At 41.7% G+C, this 24058-nt stretch overlaps 1 protein-coding gene across 2 annotated transcripts in view; it reads left to right on the top strand.

Moving 5' to 3' along the window:
* The first annotated feature begins 10478 nt into the window (after window positions 1–10478).
* The window catches only part of svila (supervillin a), a 67306-nt gene continuing 53726 nt past the window's right edge, over window positions 10479–24058 (top strand). The window contains exons 1-2 of one of the 2 annotated variants that reach the window (XM_041065463.1): window positions 10479–10581; window positions 14582–14652. The gene's annotated coding sequence lies outside the window, so the exon portion shown is untranslated. Of the gene's footprint in view, window positions 10582–10981; window positions 11092–14581; window positions 14653–24058 lie in introns of those variants that run through there. The other variant, XM_041065464.1, reaches the window with a different exon arrangement.

Raw genomic sequence — 24058 nt, 5'->3', positions numbered from 1 at the left:
AATTCTAAAAAACATTAGATATAGATCAGACATAGATTTGTTACATATAAATACACACACACACCCCAGCCTCATCTGTGCCGTCTGAACTGTTTTTTTTCCAAGGCTGGGGAAATAGTTTGTAAAAGAAGAAACCGATTGAGTCCAAAAATTGTAGAAAAACTGTTATTTCTGAACAGTGTTTTTTTTTGCACACTCGGCAGTAACAGAATCACCACTGCCCACTAAAGCTAGTTCCTCAGTGTTACACAATCTGTGTCTCACAACATTAGAGCCCCAGTGTGTCAGCTGACCGCAGAGATCCAGCTGTTGTTAAACCACTGAGGCCTCTGACAGAATGTTCCCCTTGTCTCAATGAGAGGGGTCAAGGGCCTGAGGAAGAGGTTATCCAACCCCTGTGTAACTGACATCATCATCCTCATCCTCTCCACCCTTTCTCTCACATGTGGCCAAAAATCAGAAAAGCTGTTTTTGTTTGGTCTCCATCATGGCTAAGCAACACAACACAGAGCCTGTTGCTCAGAGAAAGCTCGGAGAGCAGCACTTTATTTATTTATTTACTTTTTCCCTTGTAATTGGCTGGACTGCCTGAGCAGAGGATAAAATGCAGAGCGAGGGCGACATCTGGCATGGCCCAATAAAGAAAACGAGGGACGGAGCTGTTGTGATTTTCTGGAATGAAAACTCACAAAACAGCCCCGCTTGAAATGACATTGCAAAAGTGTTTGAGAGTTTTGGGAGAGCGGATTGAAAAACATTACCTCAGTATGGGAAAGTACACCCAAATGAGCAACACGAACGCCTGGCCAGCTGAGAGACTTTATATAGCGTAGTGTGAACCAACACCAGCTGCCACAATCTTAAATGATCTGTAGCCAGATACTGTTTACTGAGAACCTTTTCTTTTGTATCTCCACCTCACTGAATATGCAAATTACCAAGGAACACACTGTACTGCACTGCAAAGGAGAGGAAACCTCTGTCTTTAATTATTCAGTTTGGTTAACAGCAGGCCACAGGCAGTACAAGGCCTCCCAGCCATTCAGCGCTGGCGTAACCATGGATTATGGATGAATTGGGGCGACCTCAGTGGCAGCAGAGTTTGTTTGTAGAGACGGACCCCTCAGGTTTGTTCTGTCAAAACACCTCCGATTTCTGTTTCAAAATTATAATCTGCAAAGCTTTACTAACTCAAATAGAGTTTACTCTTTTACTGTTGGTCTTTTGCACATCTGCAGTGGTTTGTGTGCATGACTATTTCACTGCTGAAGAAATTCCCAGGAAGAAAATACTGTGGTTTCCCAACACTATAAGTCATGGCTTTGTAACTTCATGTACACCATTCTTCTTATTCCCAAAGGACCTGAATCCTCCCACAGCCACACAAGAACTCGAGTTTGGAAAAGGAAACTCTCATGTTGTTGCATTTTTGTCATGTGGTGCTGCTTCAGTACATTTCGCATCCTGCAGGTTTATCATTATACCCCACTGATACATTCTGCATTGGTCAAATAGCCTAAAAGGATTTGTTGACATGGAGCAATAATACAATAACACTAAATGTCTGTAAAATGTTTTTTATTCCATGAAGTTTAGACAATTTTTCTTCACACGATCAAACACTTTGAATTACACATGTATATGTTAAAATTAATCTGCTGCAATATTGAAAGTATCTGCAGGCACCAAGGTTCAGATTAGGACAAATGCAGAACATGAAACTACACTTTCAGTTTGAGCTGGAGACCAAAAATTTTCCATATGAATGAAATAAATAAAACAATAAATAAATTATAATGTGACCAAAAAAAAAGACAAGACATGTTAAATAATTATGTTATTGTGAAATAATTCAATAAACTCTGCGACTCAGTTCTTCAAACCTCATAAATCTCATGAGTATGAAATTATTTTATCATTTAATTTTGCTGCTTTTTAATAAATGTCATTTTTTTCATTTTTATTCTAAGCTTTTGTAAAAAAAAAAAAAAACAGTTTTTAAAACTTCATTTTTTAATGCTACTTTGCTACTTTAAAAAAAAAAATCACTGTCAAATGTATTTTAAAATGCATTGAATCACTTCACAGTGTCATGGTAACGTAATTTCTGTCAATATATATTTAAATTATTATTCATTTTCCAGCCTTAATTTAGTTCATATTGAACGCTCTGGGTCTCCGTATTTGCCTGTGGTTCATGCATCTTATCCAGGCTGCTTGATTCCCATCAGAGAATTTGAGTTGACTGCCCCCTGCTGGATACCACTACTCACTGCCCACTCAAACCTACAATCTGCTACTTGGACATTGAATAATTTCAAGAAAGGAATTCTTGTTGCCAGTGTCCACATTGCATGTACAGCATGTACAGTAGGCTACTGTTGGTGTATCATGTGTTCATGTGGGTTGTGTGCACTGGAGACAGAACTGCTCTGACCACAAGCAAATTCCTCCAGATGTGGCTGTGTGGTCATTAAACTTGAACTTGACTTCTTTCCACATAACTGGCCAATAACTGGGTTGATGGTCTGAACCGTCTGAAGGTTGATCATATGACCTGTTCCTGTCTGCTCACGTAAAGCACCAATGCTTGTACCTCCACTGTGATCCTGTTTAACGGGCTTCAGTTAGATAAAGATTACGAGATGCAAACTGGAACGTTTGTAAGAACACCCAAAGTCAAGAACACTGTTTTCTTTTTCTGTGTACTTTCATTTTTCTAACTCTCCAACTTGTGCAAGAGTTTCTGGCCATAAAAGGTTGATTAAGTCACAATTAAGTCACCATAACAACCATGGGCTCCTCCAGTATCTTCTTAGCCAGAGAAACAGTCCAGCCACAAGTGTGTAATCCTCCCAAAACCATAAAACCTTTGTTTTACTTAACATAATTTTCTCTGTTTTTGAGTGTAGCACTGTTTGTATGGAAGGTTTAACATGCCTAAATAAAAACAAACCAAACAAAGGAATAAAGTGAAATATGCTGCACATTCTTATACGTATTTCCCTGTCATGTGAGTGTGCAAACAATTGATTCAGTCATTAAAGTAAAAAACAAAAGTAACTGTCCTTTTAACAAATGTTTTTTCCTTTGTGTATTGTATTTCACTTTATTTCTTAGTTTGATTTTTCTTCATTTACATATTTTAACAGCAACGCTGTCTGACGTTTGCTGAGCAGCAGCAACAGCTTTACCAGTCAGTGTGCCATCAAAATGATTCTGAAACTGCTATTTTAAGGTAAAATTGTTGCATAATGTTGCTTTAAATCTTCCATTATTTCACTGCAGCACGAACCACAAACGAGATGTTGTTAGAGAGTCTATAAAACCTTTCCGTGAGACGTATCACCACAGTGTGGCTTGTAATTCTCATGCAAACTGAAAGTTTGACATTTATCACCGACAGAATGAAAACTTTATCTCTTTGTGAAGAGTCAGCTGCTCACACATTAGTGGAAAAGGTCATTTCCACAACTGGCATGAGTTGAGACAGGGAGGAGAACAAGGAGAGGATGGATAGATGAATTGAGGGGGGAGAAGGGAAGGAATGAGGTAGCGCTCCTAAATCTACTTAATCCCCCTGACAACAAGGGCGGACAGGGCGAGATGAGTGTGGTGTGCAGACCACCCTGGATCTGGCAACCCAGCAGTCTGAGAGACAGTGACAGAGAGGCTGGGCCGCCGCTGTGTTGCTGACAAGATCTGACAGTGACAGAGCAGCTGTGATGCCAGAGTGGCTAGATTTCTGTGGACCTCTGTCTGTTTGACAAAGTACACAACACACACCGTCATACACGCACATACAGGCAGAGGAGACTGAAACTAGCTCACACAAACTGACCAACTGAGACACAAAGAGACACACCTTTACCCTTTGCAGAGGCGACAAAAGAGAAAAGGCCTCGCTCTGAATGGTTTGTGTAATCTCAGGTTTGGTTCTCACAATCACAGAAACGCCAGAAAACACACGTTTTGATCATCAGCTCAGGCAGCCATCTCTCACTTGTGTTTCCTCCCCTCTTGTTCTCATCTTGTTATCCCTTCCGTTCTTTCATGTTTTCTCTTGTCCTATGTCTCTTGCGTGCAAAGACTTCCATCAACACAAGCTTGACTTGTAAGCAACAAGCAGATTGTTTTCTGTTCTCTCTCTAATCTACACAACCCGCTGAGCTGTTGCATTATTTATATGTTTGTCATTAGTCTTTCTCTGAGCTGCGGAGGCACAAGCTTTACCAAATATTGTTCATTTTTCCACGTGACTGTGCTTTGGCAGGAGAAGACCACGAGGCGTGGTGAGATAGATATTGATACACCATGGCAGGGTCACAAATGCTGAAAAGGTTGTGTATGATGCGGATATAGTGCAGTTAATTAATGCCATATACCCATTTACATTAGATCAGACTGAAAGTAAATCCAGCTGCAGCACATCAGTCTAAAAAATGCTGTTCAAAGACAAAAACAGCTCATTTTTTCCTGTAGCTTTTATAAAGCCAAAGTTTGTTGTGTTCATTCACTCTGATTTATCTGTGAATATGCCCCGAAATTATAGTTTTTAAAACATATTAACCGTTGAAAGGCACGAGTATGTTTTCTGCCACAACCGCTGCACAAAAGTCTATGATTATCCATGAACCATGACCTTATAGAAAATGACTGTGAGTTATGTCATGCTCACTGGCCTGAGGCCAAACTGTCTCATATAATTTGTTGTTATTTTACAATAATCTTTTGCAGATGTGAATATCTCACTGGTTGGCCTCATCGCAGGTCTCTGTGATCTTAAAAAAAAAAAAAAACACAAGCGAGAAAAAAAACTGACAGATATTTTCCTTAATTCAATAGCCCCACAATTTTTTCACCTGGTTTTCATTTCGACTTCCACTAAAGGATGGCCCCCTGAGAGGGGCATGTGCGTGAGGTCACATGGTGTTGTGCATGACACTGTTATGAAAATTCAAATATTTCTTAAGTCACATCATGAGCAGAAACTCAACAGGGAACATCGGTGGCTCAAAATGAAACTGAAATGAACCTGTAAACTACACGTGTAAAAACACAACTACATTGAAAGCACGTGTAATTTTTTTTAGCAATGAGTTTGAACCTATTTTCAGGTAAAAGTTTGGGGAAAAAAAGTTCTGTATAAAGTTGTGATTTATCATGGAGACGAGTCAAATCATCCCATTTTACTGGGACTTAATGACACAGTCAGCTAGAACATTTTCTACAGCGCAGCACCAACTCTCAGCCTGAGCTGTTACCCAAGGCTGCTGAAAGCATGCACTCGTAATTAGCAAGGATTTAATATGTAGGGGAAATTTATGGGGTCAGTCTGGAATTAAAGTTTACCAGCCAGGATCACATCCATTCTGCAATAGGTCATCACACACACACACACACACACACACACACGGTATACAGTGCTAAGAGCAGAATGCCAACAGAAGGAGGCTGAGGGAGCTACTGTGACTGGCTGCTGAGCACTTTGAGTTGTCTTTATATCACTGAGCTTCTGGAATCATACGTTACTCAAAGATACACAGATAAACACTCATATTACAGATTCCGTCAGGCTAACATTTCTGAAATATCTGATATTTCTTTGGCTAAATGTAACCGTCTTCAGGTTTAAATTATTCAGTTCTAACTATGAAAATGGCAAGACGCCTTTTTAAGGAGCAAGCTGGTCCAATTTTGATTTCCACATTTCAACTTCAGCATGTGCTGCAATGGTTTAAAACACATTAAGCTGCTGAGCTGTGGAGCTTTGAAAGATCTCATTTCCATGGTGCGAATCAAAGCAAGGTAAAGTTCACAGGAGAAAGTGCGTTTGTTCAGGGTCACGCTGCACTGCTCACATCCAATAGCTTCTTTTGGGGGTGTACAAACCCCTGGTGAGAGAATGGTACATGACTGCTGTGGGAAGCAAAACTAAATATGGAGCTTTCTTCTTCTTCTGAAACATGAAGAACCTCAGCTGGCCTTCACCAAAGCGAGGAGGACAAAGTTCAAATCCAAGAGGAGCGCTGTGCAGTCAAAGCTTTTCTGATGTCCAAAATTATACTCATTAAAGTACCTTGCTGGCCTTGAATAACGTCTCATTTAGCTATCTTTGGCATCCACTGTAATTAAAACACAAGATATAGATTGCAGTGGGTGAGGAGTCTCTAGCACTTAAATGGTGCATTGTTGACAAGGCTGCAATTTTCAGCAGGCGAGTTTTTCTCACAGGTCATTTCCTGCTCAGAGGCTGATGGAGTCCATCATTAAGCACATGGATGATGAAAAAGGTTTTTACACAACTTTTTTTCTAGTGTCTGTCTCAAATGGTGTGTATGAGCACTGAGGAGCAAGCACTGCGTCCTTGTCGTCAACAGAAACAAAAGACTCACAATCAATACTGATGCAAAATATTGCAAAATGCAATTAAAAGCAAAGGCAGGGAGGCATCTAACATATCAGCTGTGCGGGAACAAACAGAGCTCAGTCCAGTCCGTTCAGGGATATACGGAACAATGGAATAAAAGAGGTCTTGTTAGTGTAGCCCGTGCTGCCAGAGTACACTGCTAGTTTGACCTCATTACCGAGGCTTATACTAGTCACAGAGTTGACGAGGGGCTGAGCGGCACAGTTAAATGCCTTTTGCAGACACGACAGCCCCATGCCTAAGAATGCACACTCATTTGGCATGCAGCAATGAGACTGACCCACACAAACCCAGCTCGCTCATTGCTCTAAAACATCAGTAAGTTCAACAAAGACATGAAACATCGCTGAATGATGTGCAAGACAGGGAACAATGGTGGTGAACATCATGCAGGGGGAGTGTTTGCGTCTCAGTCGTGTACAACTTGTTTAATCTGACGAGTTGTTTACAAGTATTATTTTGATAATATGAAGTCACATAATCTCCTTGGTAGATTGCCATGAAATTTGTTGAGCACGTCCATATTGTGAGGTTGACAAACCCTTTTGACTTTTATGACTCTGTGGTATTTCCTCCAGAGACACCCTCAGGAAAGACATCATATTTTTAGACCCACTGCTGGGGAGGCTCAAACAATAGCAAAATCATTGTTCGGTGCAGCCGTTGAAACTGTCCACCATGAATCTGATTCTGAGATGTAATGAATACGGCAGCCTGCAGGGGCCACCAGAAGGGTTTTAGGTTTTTGATTCAGTGTTTGGCTGATAACCCTGAAAAGTAAAGGTTAAAGTGACGAATGGATGCAATGGAAATCTTCAGTGGAGGCATCACTGTCCCAGACTGACTCATAATCCTTCTGCTTTGACCCAACTCTTCACTTCCATGATGATGTGATGATGTTTTTCAGATGGCTTTCACTCGGACTGTCTGTTTTATGTGATGTTTGAGAACCTCGCGGTTGCCCTCGCTATTCGATAGAGGCCAAACCCACGTGTGTGACGTCGCAGCCTCAAGGGCTGCTGCTGGAGCCAGATGTGCTTCTTGTACATCAAGTGCCAAATGGAATTGCCATCAGACCACTCCTGATGTGCAGCAGAACCTGGTCCTGTTTAGAAAGGACAGCAGACTCTCTCATGATGTGCATTCCCACAGTCAAGAAAGTGAATGAAATTAACATAACTGACCTTCATCTTACTCCAAGAACCCATTATAGAGTATCTGACCAAATATTGATCACGGGGTAATGCAAGTACAGTGCATGCACAAATGCACAAAAACACACATATCTGATGGCTTGAAATGTAATATGCCACAAGGGGAAAGGGAATAGAGAAGTTCCAGTAACCTCACATGACTTCCTGTGGCAATGTTTTATAAAAGCTGCTTTGAAGCCTGTTGTAAACCTGCTTAGACAAGTCAAGTTAGTTTTTATTCATGTAGGCTACAATCACAAATTTACCTCAGGAAGCTTCACAAGCTACACAACATATTTAGACCCTTAACAGTGAATAAGAAAGACATGGATCAGAAATGTCTGGATGAAGCACTGACAGGAGGTAACTGATGCAAGGGAGAGGTACGTGGCTGCAGAGGAGACGGCGGCCCTCAGTCAAGACTACTAATGAGATACAGGAAGTCAGATGACCTCAGCAGACGCAGGTTCTTCTTTGTACTTTTTGTTGGAGTATGAAGACTATTACAAATAAACATTTTACAGTACAAGTTGGTGAAAATAACAAACAATGCATTCTGGATATATAAAATTTGTTTGAAATCATTGGATTGTGTAAACTGTAAACTGAATTGCGAGCTTTATAAACCGAACTATTTCTTCCATTTTTCCTCCAGGTTTAATTTGCTGATTTGTCTTTTAAAGACTCCCAAACCATCCATCCTAATACAACCATGGCTGAAAAACATGGTTGAGGTTTGCCTTCTTGGCAGCATCTCAGGGATCAACCCTGTTTTCAAGAAATTATGTTTGTAAACATGTTGACAGAGAAAATGACAGAGAAAATAAAAAATAAAATACATGAATTAATAATGTTTTGTCATTATGTTGAAAAAAAAAAAACCCACAACAACATAATAAATCCTCCTTCAGATTGGTGGCATCCACACATGATTTCCAGGAGGTAGGGTTGTAAGGACAGACCACTGCAGGGGAAACACAATCACCACTCACCTGGAGATCAGTTCTGTGGAAACCAGTTTTAAATTGACAGAAGCAGAAAACACTGTTAGAAGAAGCCATACAATAGATTTATTTTTTCCAATGGTGCCAGTGATGATATTGTTTTTTTTTTTTTTTTTGCCTGATGTCTTATATTTCAGTCTGATACAAGTAAGAAATCATCTGATGACAGCTGAAGCAGCAGAAGGTCACTCAGCAGTCTGTGGTCTGGTCTGTCTGTGCGTCTGATATACAACTTTCACATCTCAGCTACTGGCATTTATGGAACGCATCATTCCGTTGTGAGAGGAATTTAGTTTCAGCAGCAACAAAAACATTGTGTATGAGATTTCTCATCTGTAAACAAGGAGTCCTTTATCCGTCATGGTTAACACATGATTGAGATACCAAGATAGGGAATACATTTGCGACCACAATGCCACATAACTTAGAATACCATCACACTGGAGAAGGGATGGACTGAAACTTGTGGGCTTTGTTGCCAACCTACGGGCCCCCTCCCACCTCCTCCTTCCAATTATCTCCTCCTTGTGTTTTCCATATGGCTGCTGGTGAGTTTCATGTTCACTACAGGCTCATCAACCATTCTGAGTGTAGCTGGGGATCATTTGTTTGCCATTGGCCTGTTTCCCGTAGCAACATGCCTTGAAACTCGCCAGTGTGGAAACTATTCAAAGGAGGCAAAGTGAACAAAGAGCAGAGGTGACCAGTCAGTCAAACAAAGTCACATGGTTACCTTTCCTACGCAGTAGCTCACACCTGATGGAAAGCCGAGCCCTAAACCTCCAAATAATGTGTCCTCTCTTTCAGAAGAGTGCGACAACAAGAGAGGGTAATCTATTCACCACCGGCATTTTGCATTTTACAGGCCTATTAAGTGCTGCAGTCACAGAGATAGGAGCAGCTTGAACTGTGGTCAAATTGAATGTTTATCTGAGCTTGTTTTTAATGGACAGGATATGTGGACTGTTAACTTTGCCATTAGAGCAGACTGGGAATTGATCGTCCACTGCACTCAGACTGACCCCATAAGTCACTGCAGCGAAAACACTTTGAATGTGTGTGTGTGTGTCGCAGCAATGACTATCAGGCTAGAGCGTAGCAATAGCCAGATAAGGAGAAAATTGCACCAGTATACTTTTTTTAACAGAGAATATTACATAATGAATTTAGGTTTAGATGATGTGCTGTACTCTGAGCTGTTTGTCCGACTACAGATGAAGACCATGTTTTGGACAAGGAGAGAGCTGAGTCAAGCCAGACCAGGGCTGAACAAGAATATCAAGATCAATGTTGATGTTATCCTGCCTAAAATGAGTCAGAGGAGCCTCCTGTTGTCTGCAGAGGTGGAATCAGTAGAGTCGTTTGGACAGCTGTGAATGCGTCAGTGAACTGTGAATCACACTCGCAAACTAAATTACAATTAACTGCACAAATACACTGCGTTTAACTCACTAAATAGGTCAAATTACACTAATCTGAAACAAAAAAAAAGGGAAAATTCAAGTCAAATATCAAAAACTCCAATATGAACAGGATGGGCTTTGAAAAAAATTTGTTTTAAAAAATAAGAGCAAAAAGACTGCTGACCACAAATGTGGGCACATGTGAAGAACTACACTAATAAAACAATATCAAGAGCAAAACTACAAGCAGTTGTACAGACCTTGATGTATGTTTAAAGAAAGAACTGGTCAGTTTTGCGCACAGCTATTCACTGTAATGTAATGATGTTTATTAGTGTGACTTCAGCCAGGCTTTTATTTTGAAAGTCCCACTGAGCAGCTGGTTTTGTTGCTGTAATTAACTTGACAGGAGCGGAGAAGTTCCCTGCAGGCAGCGGCGGGTTTGTGTCAATGACAGTCGTGCTCGTGTGCGCGTCTGCGGGAGATGAACAGGAGTTTGGTGGTTTAACAGCCGTAAGACACAAGTTTGTGTCCTCCGGGACAAAACAGAGGTGAGTGAATCTGACTGAGTGTTTGTGCGTGGAAACTCGGGCTCCTGTAGTTTTCTGACGTGAGGGGGACCTAAAACATTTTGTCGGCTTGTTTGTTTTTTTCGTGCAAAGAAGTTTTAAAAATGTTTGAAGTCCGTCGACGCGATAACGTGCAACAAAGCGTGAGACAAACCGAGGCTGCGGCGTCACTTCGCAGAGTCCAGGTGTTGTTTGTCTAAATATTCAGAAATATTGTGCTGTTTTATCGTGTGAAGCTTTAGTCACGGTGTACCTCCAGGTGAGTCCATTCTCCGACAGGTGGAGACAGGTAGTAGGCCATACCGGCTTACATCTGCTCGACCAGGAAGGTGGAGTAATGAGTCTGCGTTTAGACAAGTTGTGAAACCGAAGACCCAGACCCAAGGCCACAATAGACTATTTTATTATCTCTCGGCGCCAGATATATATTATGTTACACAGTACATGACATCCAACACCATCGCGGTGAGGAGAGGACACTGGTCTGCCTCGGTGCGTGGTCCTCACGGTAGGAGAACTCAATGCCAAACTACGTTGAAAAATCTGATGATTGAAAGTTGCCATGGTTGTCTGCAAAGATCCGTAACAAATAGAGTTTAACACATTCGTGCATATATCAGTGTGGTTTTGTCTTGAATTCGGCATATACCTTACATAACATGCAGCGTTTATTGAAGCGAAATTTCAACTTTTATGGCTAGCACGAAAGTTATCTGCACAGTGAATTGTCTACTGAAGTACGCACGGATATTCTGTCATTAGCTGATAGCTCGGTGCTAAAATTAACAATATCCTGCAGTGAAGTGCTATGTAGAGGATTACCTGTCCGCCGAATTGACCAGAGGACACTGATGACTCCTGAAAAGTCTAAAGTCGCCTTGAACTTGTTCTGTAGCCGTGATGATGAACAAAGCAACTTTAAAATGTAGTTTTTATATGAGGTTTGGCGTGGTAAGTGCAAACACACTGCCACGATTTATGTTTTAAAATTAAATGTTTCTTTGTCTTTGAAGCACACTGCGTATTGCCATGATTTGCAGCAGTCTATGGCAGACATATCAATACACTGTGAGTTTGCATGTTGAACAATTGAGTGAATGGATATGTAGTCTAAAAGATTACACACTTTATACAAATACACACCCTCATGTACACACAATACACTGTCCAAGTGTTTTCCTTTCCTTCTTATTTGGCAGGTAGTCTGGTGCTTATAAACTGCCAAAATAAATAACCTGTGTGTAATTAGGAAGGCCACTTCTGTGTTATTTCTCCACACTTGTACATAAAGAGGCTGATTAGCAGCTATTCCCCTTGACCAAACCTTCCAGATATGAGGTCACTGACCCCAGTGGGATTGTGACAACACTTGAATAGCTTGTGTTTGATCATCCTAACGGCCAGAGAGAAGTATGACTTTAGATTCATCGAACCAATTCACTTGCATTTTGTGCCTTTTAGCTCAAAACTGTAACTCTTAACTGAACCAGTTCCTTGTGCCATCTTCTGGTACTCCCCATAGTGGATCAGGTACAAGATAATCTGCTGAACACTCAGATGTTCTCACAGCTGTCAACAGGAAGCTTTCCTCTTTGTTCATGTTTCTCGACTTGGATTCTGATATGACATCAGATATAAGGTGAAGGGCGACTTATCAGCCTGACCCTAAGACCCTCGCAGCCTGAGCCTGCAAAACAGTCTTCTTAGTGAAAAAAAACCCCACAGTGCATTGTCGGAGAAATAATAGTGGATGATCCCAGTGGAGTGGGATCAGAGTGATGACTAAGCCTCCAACCTGTGTGCTGTTGCAGGACTCTGTAATTGTCTGTGGTGATTAGCTGAGTAGTGATGGCGCAAAGCTGTGGGTTCATATTATTTCCGATCCAGCACACTACTGGCCCACAAAGCTTGTCTCCAATAAGACGTCTTCTCCTGAGGTGGCTTATTTTAAAGTGTGTCTGTATGAAGGTGGTGGAAGTTTTCTCATTTCCCATCTCTATGCAAGAGAGATGGGAGCTGGTGAAGAAGCTGGGATGTGTAGTCTTAGCCTCACTCAGAGTGTACCAACCCTTAAATATGGTCCCTCTACTGTGCCAGTGTATGTGTGTGCAAGTACACTGGACTGAATCACAGTCCAGTGTATTTATTTGTTGTGAGTGTTCCCAGGGTCTCCACCTTCTGTCTTTCAGAGTGAGAAACTGCCAGCAGAGGTTAGTTACATAAGCCTGTTGGGTGTTACATCATTGTTTTGGGGGCCCCGGGCCGGAGAGCTGGGGCTCAGGCTTCAGATGGGTCCAATGAATCTGCTGCCTCCCACCGACCCCCTCGGTGGATGAGGGGGTGAGAAGCTATTGGAAGCAGATGCTCAGTGAGTCTGTCCCGTTGGGAGACATGGCTCAGTGCTGGTGATGAAACGAGGCTCCACCTGTAACATAGGTGGAGTTTTTGTGCGAGTTCTGTGCTTTTTGTCCATCAGTGTTCAATGATTAGCTGACACATGCTGGAAGTATGATTTGGGTGGGCTTGGTTACCATGACATCAAAGGGGGAAAACATGAAAAACAGGAATGATTTATAGGTCTATAATCCTCAAAACAACCCCACCTCTTTTGTTCCAGTAAATCAATCTCCCAAAATCTCATAAATATTCAAAAAAAAAAAAAAGGAAAAGTTGTGGGTCGGAGTTGATTTGTACTTACACACAGTGCAGTTTGAAAAACCAGAAGTAAAATCCCCTAAATGTCATATCCAAAGGATTTAGGAGTGGATGTTTTTTTGGATTTTGGTATTTCTGCGATCTGGAACTTGAGAACAAACAGCACAGGAAAACCATAAAGATATAAAACCCACTAGGCTGGAACAGCACGCTTTTAAGTGGCTGTGTGTCCTTTTGGATCTGCACCCATATTAGGTTCCAGATCACTAGCTTTTGAAAACAAGCTTTGAATTACCCTTCTCCTCCACACATAAACATCCACAAACCTGCTAGTTTAAGAGCATCTGTAAGTGGTCTAAGGTGTGTACCATGTAAATTCAACAGTCTGGACTTGAATCTGATGCAGGCTTTTTGTTAGAAAGTCTCCACAGTCTTGCTGGTTTTTCTTCTTTGAACTGGCTCATAAAAGCAGAACAGGGGTTTTGTTTTCAGTTATTTAGTTATCAGTTATTCTTTTATCAGCCTCTATTGGCAGTTAATCGGAACTGCAACATGATTATCAGTCTCGAGTACAGTTCCCCCACCCCGTGTGTCTCACTGAGCAATTGTAAGTCATAATAAATTAATGCTAAAGACAGGCTTTCACATTGAAGGAGAGTACACAAGAAAGGATTCTGGTATCGACTGACACAAAAACTTATGATAATTAAGTTTAAACACTTGAAATTAACATTTGAAACTGTATATGCATAAAATCAAAAATGCTTGTTCTAATCATTCTAATCATTAATGTATTCGAGAAGGCTGTAGGGTTACCGGGTTCACAGACCTTACATACAGTGGCATCTTGTATGTGTAGGCTGGGTATAGGCTGATGTAGGTCACAGAGACAATGCTGCAGTGTTGCACATTAATTGACAGGCATTTTATATGTGAATAGCTTCTGTAAAGGTTTGGTTCACTCATTCAGATTTGTACTTTCTTATCGGTAGTAGTTGTTGACTTAGTTGGAATGGAAGGGTCATTTAGTCCAGCAGTTTATATTGTGAGCATTAACCAGATATTTGCAGTTTTGTTAATTAATATGGAAGCATGCCGCTCGCTGTCCAACACTTTTGTCCGTGGGGTCAAAAGTTATTCGTGTTTTGTTCATTTCGACCTTTAAGAAAATGTGCCACGTGACTGGTGTGGATTTGTGTTTGTGCACTGAATAATATCTTGCACAGTCCAAGGCTAAAGAGGAAACTGGCAACTCTGTCACAGCTTTAAGAATAAATTGAAATTCCCAACTACACTCTGGTGACTAAAGTTAATGATTTGTTTTCAGGAGCAGGCGGCGTTCAGGAGCCCGGACGCTGGAGGAAGAAAGCTGAACTCTTCTGTCTCTGCAGTCGTCTTGTAAGTACATCAGCTGAGTCCATTTGGTCCTCTCATAAAAACAGATTCTTCTCTTAAAGTGTCTGAAGGTTTCATGGGACAAAAAAAAGAGTTATCACACGCAGCCAAGAGGACATACTGTACATCACTGAGCAGCATAGCTCGCAGTAGAAAGGGGGACATCCTTCTTTTCCTGGGGTCATCCAGACATGAGTTGACCTTTAGAAGGCCCCTCTCTGTTTTGCTGGTTCTCCAATCAGTGGAAACCATTTGTCAGTGACATCATGTGTAGCTATGTTGAGGTGAATCAACAACAGACCCTGGCTGTACATAAAAAGCCAAACTTTACACTCCTCACCATGGTAACAGCTTCTTGTTTGGTTTGTGTGTGTGTGTGCATGTGTGTCTTTTGTGGCTACAGACATTATAGGTTCGGATTTTACATTATTTTAAAGTAGTTCTGGACTCTCTCTGGAGTTTCTTGGTTTTGGTAGTACTGCTTTTGCAAATGCTTACAAAATGTCTCTACTCTCTCTTTTTAGCTTTCTATATTTGTCACACTTGTTTAAATGTTTACTTGTTACTTATTCGAGCTACGTCCTCTCTAAACATCCTAGAAGAGGGAGTCCTGGTCTGTTTTTTCTGCCGTGGAATTTCTTCTTTCATTCAGTTTCCTTTTCGAATGCTGTCAATCAGCTACACTCCCAGAAATTGTGAGGACACACAGAGGCTGCAACAGAGACTGATGGAGAAGGGGAGATAGAAGTAGTATTCACTCTGTTACCGTGAGACTCCCTCATGATCTCTGAGGACTTCAGCTGGACAAGACTGTCCCCACTCAGTTTGAGGACCATACTACCAGAGAGACAGGACCCTGGACCTGCTGTATGCTAAGGTCAAAGAGGCCTGGAGATTCTGCCCCGCACATAACTTTATGTGCTGTTCACTTGCTATGTATCTATTGCTTTTACTATTTTGTAGTTTTTACTTTACACTTATTTACTTCGTCTTTCCTAACTGTACTTTGTGCGATTTTAACAAAGCAGTTTCCGTGCAGGAGCAAATTTTCAGAGCCAGCCAGCCTGACCGGAGTCTCTGCTTTTCCTGCTCTAGCTTCCCAAGAGTTGTGTTAATTTTCTCATCTAACTCTCAGCAAGAAATCAAAAAAATGTTACATAAAATATAAAACTATACCTTATGATTAAGTGACATCTCATCATTGTGGTCATAAATCAGCATTTCCCTGTAAGTCCCCTGTTTTGAACAGCCTGGATGAACTGGACCCAGCAGCCCGTTTGTTTTTTTTTTTTTATTGTTGGCCATTGGCGGGTCTCCTGTGTCAGTTTCATCTCTCCCCACCTTTGCTTTGTGCTGTGCACAAACAACCAACCCCTCCTTCTGCAAGACTGACAATGTCTGCAGAGGGAGACATTGTCTACCCTGATACCTGGGTGGTGAAAATCACATCGGTCAGATGACATATTTTACGCGATATCTCATCCTGCTGCTTAGTTTTGTGGATGTGGTTTGTGCAAAGTTCAGCGTAGGTAAGTTATTAAATGTATTATCTTTTTTGGGTAATTCCAAAACAGAAGCAGTAATGTAATGTGAACACTTCACACTTATGATCCAACCTTCTAATATTAATATTAGTAATAATTCAACACACTCACTGGCAGTGAAGGACAAACTTTCCACTGTTTGTGTTGTATGTGTTCAGAGATGTTAGAAAGATTAGACCGCAGCAGCTGTTGTGTTGACACAATAGGTAGTGGTGTTGCCAAGTACACACACACACACACAGTACATGAGTGGCCTAATTGTGTCAGCGAGTGATTGGCAGAGCTGAGTGCTTTAGCAGAGACCCTAATGGACTTTGATCCGCCAATGAACATGTTTATTCCTGCTTCCCTAACTGATTTTCTGAAACCAAGAAGCTGCCTTTTTTTTTTAGTAATGAATACAGTGCAAAGCAGCATCCAGGCAGGTGCACTCATCTCTAACCTGAGTAAAGGTCTACTCAGCCAGAATAATTGAAATCACCCCTGTGAGGGTGTGTGGGGCCTTTAAAGGACAGTTTCCTTCATTCCTCCCTGTAATAATCACATTGTACTTTCCAAGATAATAGCTAAGTCAGATGACCATGCAAGTGTTCATGTTCATATTGGACAATTGTGCTGCCTGCTGTGGCTGGAAACGACCTCATGAGAGCAGTTAAGGTGAACCAAAATGGTAAAAACAAGCTGAGCTGAAACTTGCTATGAAACTCCACAAAGCTGAGAGGAGCTGCCTGATACAGGTGATGATTCTCTGTAGGTTCATTAATACAAGTGACCTCTTTCACAGTGTTTTCCCTCAAGTTCATCAAACTTATGTGGTAGAAAAAACAAAGCCGAGCAGTAAAATTATCACCCACAGTGTCCGTAGCAAGCATCTGTCACAAGGCAGACTTGTGTGTTCAGCTACCGTACTTGCCTTAGTTGTGTGCACACAGTTTTCTTGTATAATGAGCGATTATTACTGACATTTCTATAGATCTCACTTTGGGTTTTACTTCCAGATAAAGTGAGTCAGATCAGTAGTTTCCAACCTTTCCAACCCCACGCTGTTCCCCTTTACCCATCAGTCTAACGCTGGACAGAGTTTTACTACACCATGCCTTGTATGTGCTGGTCAGAGATTCATAGCTGGCTCCTGATGAAGCTTGTTGCTCTAAGAATGAGATGTACATGACTCATGCTGAAATGGGATACTCACAGCAACAGCAGGGCTCAATCAAATAAAGGCCTCTGATAGGTCGCAGCGGTTGTTTCACTGCAGACATTTGAAATTCGGTTCTCTCTCCGTAATATCTGATTGACAGTCTGATGCTATTAGTCCTGTGCTGGGGAAGGACACCCCTCCCATCTGGTACTTCACATGGGTTTAATCATCCAATAAAAATATGTTTGACCCATGTCTAAATGAAACAAGACACCCTGACGTAGCTGAGTGTGTGAGCTCATGATGTCGGATGTGATCAGGTGGTTCCAGGTGCTGTTCATCCCCCCTCATGTCTAACCCGTTAGCACACATCAGAGATGGGTGATGACTGAAAGAGGAGTCATCGTAAGGTGCCAGAGTTTGACTGCGTTACTGTGTCGAGGTGACAGACGTATGTGAACACTCACCTGCACCTGGTGCTGCTCGTCATTGTCCCTGGTCCGATGCCATGCTGGCGCTTGCTTCTTGCCTTTTATAGGAAAGCATTCGCGCAGGATGCCCAAGATGGTAGGAATGCATGTGTGGGGTGTGCACACATGTTTCTGCGAGGACTTGTGTGAGATAACATCGATGCACGATCACAGAGCTGCTGAATACTTCTCATTACATCAGTGATACCAATTTACCAATCTATTATTAGTCTGATAAATGTAAAGCATTTCCTGCCACAGGGATTCATGTCAGTGTTAAGGCCTATAAACATGACTGTGTGAATCAATAGTAATTACTTAACTAGCCATAGAAAACCCAGCATTGTATGTAAATGTGAATTGATTTTTGAATCTGCCACATTTACTCACTCTGTTCCAGACTGGTTTTCATCAGGTCGAGCACAGGTCGGCTTCGTCAGCCTGAGCCCATAAACTGCTCGGTTTGCATGTTTTCCTTCACATTAAACGCTTGTCTGAAATGCTCTAAACAGTTGGACTCGTTTTGGTTTGTTTGCTGCTGCATGTGGTCAGTGTTGGTCATTTAAGTATCAGATATCAGCCTGTTATTCTTCTCCTCCTCTCCCACTGTGTTGGAGGTTCCTTCCTGACCACGGCTGCATAAAGCGTTTCTACAGCTTGGAGTGAAATGTTTTCACTGCCTATTTTTTGTGGACACCCTTAACAATGCACTAATCAATATTTTTATATTAACATTGGATCAAATGGCTGTGTGTTGTTTGCCTCAAGATTCATTGGTTTTAGAGTTTGTGGGCCCTCCCTGTTAAAGTCTGATTAACTTGTTGTGCACTACCTGCCACTATCTAACACAGTTAGCAGCTAGCTGTTTGCTGAATGAATGAATTGTTAGAGTTGCAATCCATAATTTCTTGAACTGTAATGAGATGACATATATAAAATTGTAAAAATATGAAACAGTCAGTCTGGATGTATAAGTATCCAGGCAGCAAGAGATCTGCACAGTGTAGGAAGAATGCTTGTTATGTAGTCATCAGCATGATTTTGGTCCCCACCCTTGTTGGAGCAGCTTATAACAGCACAGCCAAGAAAATACATCTAACCGTCTATACAGTAGTAAATGGATCAAATTACTCTGAAAAGTTTTATTACTTTATTGAAAATGTATTATTATTTTTAACGTAACATTCTACAGGATGTCCAATTAAAAGCAGTTGAAAGGTAAAACATTTTACACATATTACATGACTTATTACCCAGATTTAGTGAGTGAGAGTGAGCAATATCAGCTTGTTTACTTAAACCTACAGCCAAGTTTGTTTACACTTAATAGGGCGATAATATATCAGATTATGTGTTTTCACTTTGCTCTGCCACGTCGAAGTGGCCAAAAATCAATAAACGTAGCTTTAATGTGTTTTAGTAACTTACTCCTGAACAGGAGGCAGCTTTTCTCCAGCCTTTAAATAGCTGCAGTGGGTTGTGCTGGGGTGAGGAGCTGCAAACTTTAATTAGTCCTGGTTTCTGCTGAGACTTTTAGTGTCCCGTTGTTTATGCACTTTTTTTTGCCCCATGGTGCTAAAACTTTGAAACCTTGGAATTTTTAGTACAGAGGTGCAGCTTTCAAGATACTGATTACCGGCTTAACATATGTGCCATCATCAACTTTCATCAACTATATTTTTCATATTTTCATACTGACTTGCAGACATTTTTAAAGAAATTATGTCTTGAATCCATTGGATTTCAAAGTTTCTTCCCTGGTGGCAGTATAGGGGTGTAGCACAGAACCAAATCAGCCTACGTAACCTCTGACCTTGGAGGTTGAGACTTCCTCTCACACTGTCGGAGGAAGTGATGTAGCACAGCCACTTATCTCCTGCAGGAACTGGAACGATGTTTGTGTCTTTGTTTGTCAGTTACAGCCGTTGGTCTTCAGCCACGTGGGAAAGTGGTTCCCTCTGCCTCTGAGCTGTTGCTTTTTCTGGTTTACTGTCCCTCTGTTTGACTCATCAGGGCCACTGGAAGAAATAAAAAGGGATTCCTCCCATTCCTATCTCAGCTGGGTGACTCGGTCCTACCGTGTTCCACCGCTTCGTGCTTATTTCTCTCCGGAGCTCATTAGGACATGAGTCCCATTTCTATTCATTGCTGTCATAATGACCGTTAGCGCTGTCAGACACACTCCAGGTGTACGTCTCTTGGCTGCAGTCCTGGTGACCCACTCACAGATGCCAGGCTGACTCTAACTGTGCCTGTTGCTGTCTAAACAGGCCAATGCTAGTGTCACCGCCAAACCCACCCTGTGGTTTTGTGGGGCGTGGTTACTGGTGAGCCGCCAGTCGCTTCCAGACTGATCATATAACTGCGATTGTCCTTCCAGTCCTACCCTCTGGCAGTCTCTTTCTGTCCATCTCCTTCTCTACCATGTCCTTGCTATCTCTTCCTTCCCTCCTGCTGTTTCTCGGTGGTTCTGACTGTGGATACTGATTTTTACTGGAGATAATCTGTTTTACGAACAACAACTGGAATCTTAGGAGACATGAAAGGTACTGTTCATCTTCTGTTTCATCTCTGGTCCATCATCCATCATCTAATCCCTCAATCTCATCAATCTGTTCCCATTTTGTCTTACTTCAGCTGTATCATTGCTCTCATTGTTGGACATATCCGCTCATTAATGTGCTTTGAAAGCCTATTTATCTGCCGGGAGCTTGGATGGCATGCTTTTGTGGAAAAGGGGGTCTGGTTTGTGTAACAGCGTTGAGTAGACATGTAGGTCATGGCAGGGTGGGATGGTAGTGGTTAAACAGGATTGGATGGAGGGAGCAGAGAGGCCGGAGCTGTCATCGATGGCTGCTGTCAAGATAAGGTTCCTGCCATAAAAGTGCAGCTTCAGTTTGGGGAAAATACACCTTTAATGATCTTCCCCTTCTCTTTTTCCATTCTTGTTTTCTTGTACTGTGCTTTTACTGTTCTCACTCTCATATACCTTCTGCTGCTCCCCACTTTTTTTTTAAAATCACCCTCTGGTCTCTTCATCTGCCCTCTATGAATCTCTTATCTGTTCTTGCCCTGTCTATTTGTGGCCCACTGAGTGATACCTTTGAAATCTTGCGCAGCACTAAAAGGTGCTCACGGGTAAACTTTCCCCTGAGGCCTTGTCTTGTGTGTGTGGTCCTGATGTGCACTGCATCAAAGGTGCAAAGAGGAGTTTAGCAAGTGGGAGACGATTTGATCAAAACCACTCGCACATCTGGATGCTTAGCAAGCAGTTTGGGAGAGTACAGATGGGAGCGAAAGAGTGGGAAAGTCAAGGTGAGGTTTTAACTGTTTGGTTGATGCTTTGGCTGCCAGATGATAATGGAAGAAGCTTTCCTGTTTCACTTTTTATAGAGAGAAATTCATGATTCAGTGCCCCTCACAAACTGCTAGTGTGATAAAAGTCTTTTATTCATGTAATGGAAAAATATTTATAATAATTGAACGTTTTTTTTTGTCAGAAATGAGCATCTGAGCAGTGAAATCAGTGTCCATTTAATGAAGGTATGAGATCAAAGGTGAGGCAGTAGCATGAGTTCAGCATTGTTTCTCAGTCCAGCTCAGACTTTAACACCGTGGGCTCACGCAGCAGTAACAGCAAACGCTGCCAGACATTTGTACGATACAATCAGGAGCCTTTTCACTTATATACAGGAAATTTTAATGGCCTGTGAACAAAAAAAAAACAATCCTACCTCAAACACACGGCTTTGCCAAGATTATGTGAAGTCTTAAATATATTTTTCTTTTGTTAAGAAGTATGAAAAACAACACGTTAATGGTTCTAAAACTTGGAGAATCCACCGCTAGATGAGGATAAAGCAAAGTTTGTGTGTTGTTCGTGCACAGAATTTATGCACACCAATTTTCTGCTTTTTTGCTTTGGAAATTTCCGAATGTGTGATGTCCCTTAGCCTGAAAATGTCTCCAGTTTTTCAGTGATGCTGATAAACTCTGCTGAATGATTGAATAAAAGGTCAAACAAATGTATTTTCAGCTGCTCTTAACCTGATAAAGACCTTCGTAGGTTTTCCCCTTTTTAATTGCCTCATGAACAAGCCGTGCAAAGTAAGCCTTTCATTACGGATTAAACGTTGCTCCTTCTTCTGCAGGAGTGCCTGACGTTTGTCTCTGTATACGTCTGACAGATTCAACCCTGTTTTCTTCAAGAGCATCAACGTTTCTTTGTCCTAAAGCACGTGCAACCTGAGGCTGAGTGTTTGAGCACCTGACTCTTCTTCAGTCCACTGCTGCTATCAGTCCAGTAAGACACAGTGGGAACGATGACACACTTCTTTTTTTTTTTTTTTTTTTTTTTTTAAATAAGCAACTGTTCTTGCGTCGTCGTTCTCTTTTCCCATCTGTTATTTCTTTTCACAAAACTGAACAGGCTTCTATTGTGTCTCAGTTTAATTGGCGCTGGTGTTTTCATGCTCAGTGCTCCGTGTGAATGGTGTCTCATGCTGCTGGATGATTTCAGGGCTGAGCAGGCCCCAGTCTGGTCTGCTCTGCGCTGCAGTCTGCAGGCTCCATCCATGCCCATCTTTTTTGTTGTGACTGCTCTGCGTATACAGAATATTCCTTTAACCAAAGCTGCTGAGTGTGAGTTTGCCTACATGTGTGAGAGTCATCAAAGCAAGGCAGTGAAGGAGGGGAGAGGGTTTAATAGTACACATATTTCCAGTTTTACTGCATCGCAGGACATTGTTGTGGTCTATCTGCAACTGTTTATGGAAAAACAGGAGGCAAGTTCTTTTGCCCTCAGTTTTCTGTGTTTTGCTGACAGTTCAGTGCAGTGGGGACATGTTAGCAATCAACTTTCGGGTCTTGCCCAACAAGGGGCTAAATTGAAATCACATTTGCGCCGACATTTCTTCTCTGGCTTTGAAAGAACTAATGTTTCTCCTCCGCTAATTAGCTCTGGAGTGGCTGAATCACGATGTTTTCAGTGCTCAGTCAAAGTACAAAGCCCCGCTGAAGAGCCCCAGAGCTTGGCCTCATGCCCAGAGCTGCTTTCACAATCAGCTGAAAAAAGCATGAATCAGTTTTAGGGTTTACCTTTTCACACAGCTTTTAACAAATCAGTTGGTTTTTATATCCTGAAGAATGAGGTTGGTGTTGAGGCTTAAGACTTCATACACCAGAAGGCCAGTGAATGTTGTGGCTGTACCTTATTTTCAACACTAGATGGTGCTGTTTGCCTTGAAGCTTGAAATCAAAGTGGAAGTGAGTGTTTGTTCCTAATTACAGTGAGTACACACCAGTTACTTAATGACTCTGTAGCCCACAGGTTTCATAGGTTTCCCTCCACTGGAAAAGCATTTATTGAAAAATTTGCGTCGTTCTTCATGTCCCCCTCTCCCCTCTTCCTTGTGACTGGCAGTGTCCCAGCGTCCTCTCCTTTGCCTGGTGTGTCCTTTGTTCATTGGCCAGCTGAATTGGAGCCCTGCACTTATCTTTGGGCCTTTGTGACTGTGTTAGATTCCCTTCCTTCCTCTCCATCTGTCCAGTGTTGTCCTTCACTTTGCTTTTGAAACTCAAATGTTAAATCAGCATAATGAATGAGAGGTTTGTCTCGTCTCAAGAGGCTTGTTGAACTGTTTACAGTATTTTCATGTCACATTTTAGAAACTTAGCCCTAACCCAGGCACTGCAGGTGAAATGTTAGGTTTGATGCCCTTGTTTGATTGTACCCTGCATGTCATGGCAGCATCAGTCGGTCTGTTGGTGTTTCAGTCCTCCGCTTTGGTCCAAAATGAAATATCTCAACAACTATTAGGTCGACTGCCATGAAATTTTCTACAAACATTCATGGTGGAAATGCCAACTGGGCTTTTCCATGAAAAGAAATTTGCATTTCACAGCCTCAGGTACGAACATGCAGTTGATAATTTGACACAGTTTGCTTGTCATGAGGAAAACTATCACCATCACTTGTCACTAGCTTGTGACGAGAGTTATGCAGCGTCTCCTGTGGCTCAACAGAAACTTCAGTCTGAGAAAACAACCATAGCAATGTCATGAGGGTTTGTTGGAGTCTACAACTGTTCATTGTAAAGCTATTTAGGAAAAGGTGTCATGAAAGATGACATTTAGTTCTATTTTGAGACACGTAGGATTCAGCTTTTTGAGGCATGGTCCATGCAAGAGGCCAAAAGTCAGAACTCAGAATATCCTTTATTTTATTAATTTATTTATTTTTACCACTCTTTCTT

This window comes from Toxotes jaculatrix, chromosome 20 (assembly GCF_017976425.1).
Source record: "Toxotes jaculatrix isolate fToxJac2 chromosome 20, fToxJac2.pri, whole genome shotgun sequence".
NCBI classification, from domain to species: Eukaryota; Metazoa; Chordata; class Actinopteri; family Toxotidae; genus Toxotes; species Toxotes jaculatrix.
Note: the sequence above shows the minus strand (reverse complement) of the source record. Positions and strands in the feature narration are given on the sequence as shown.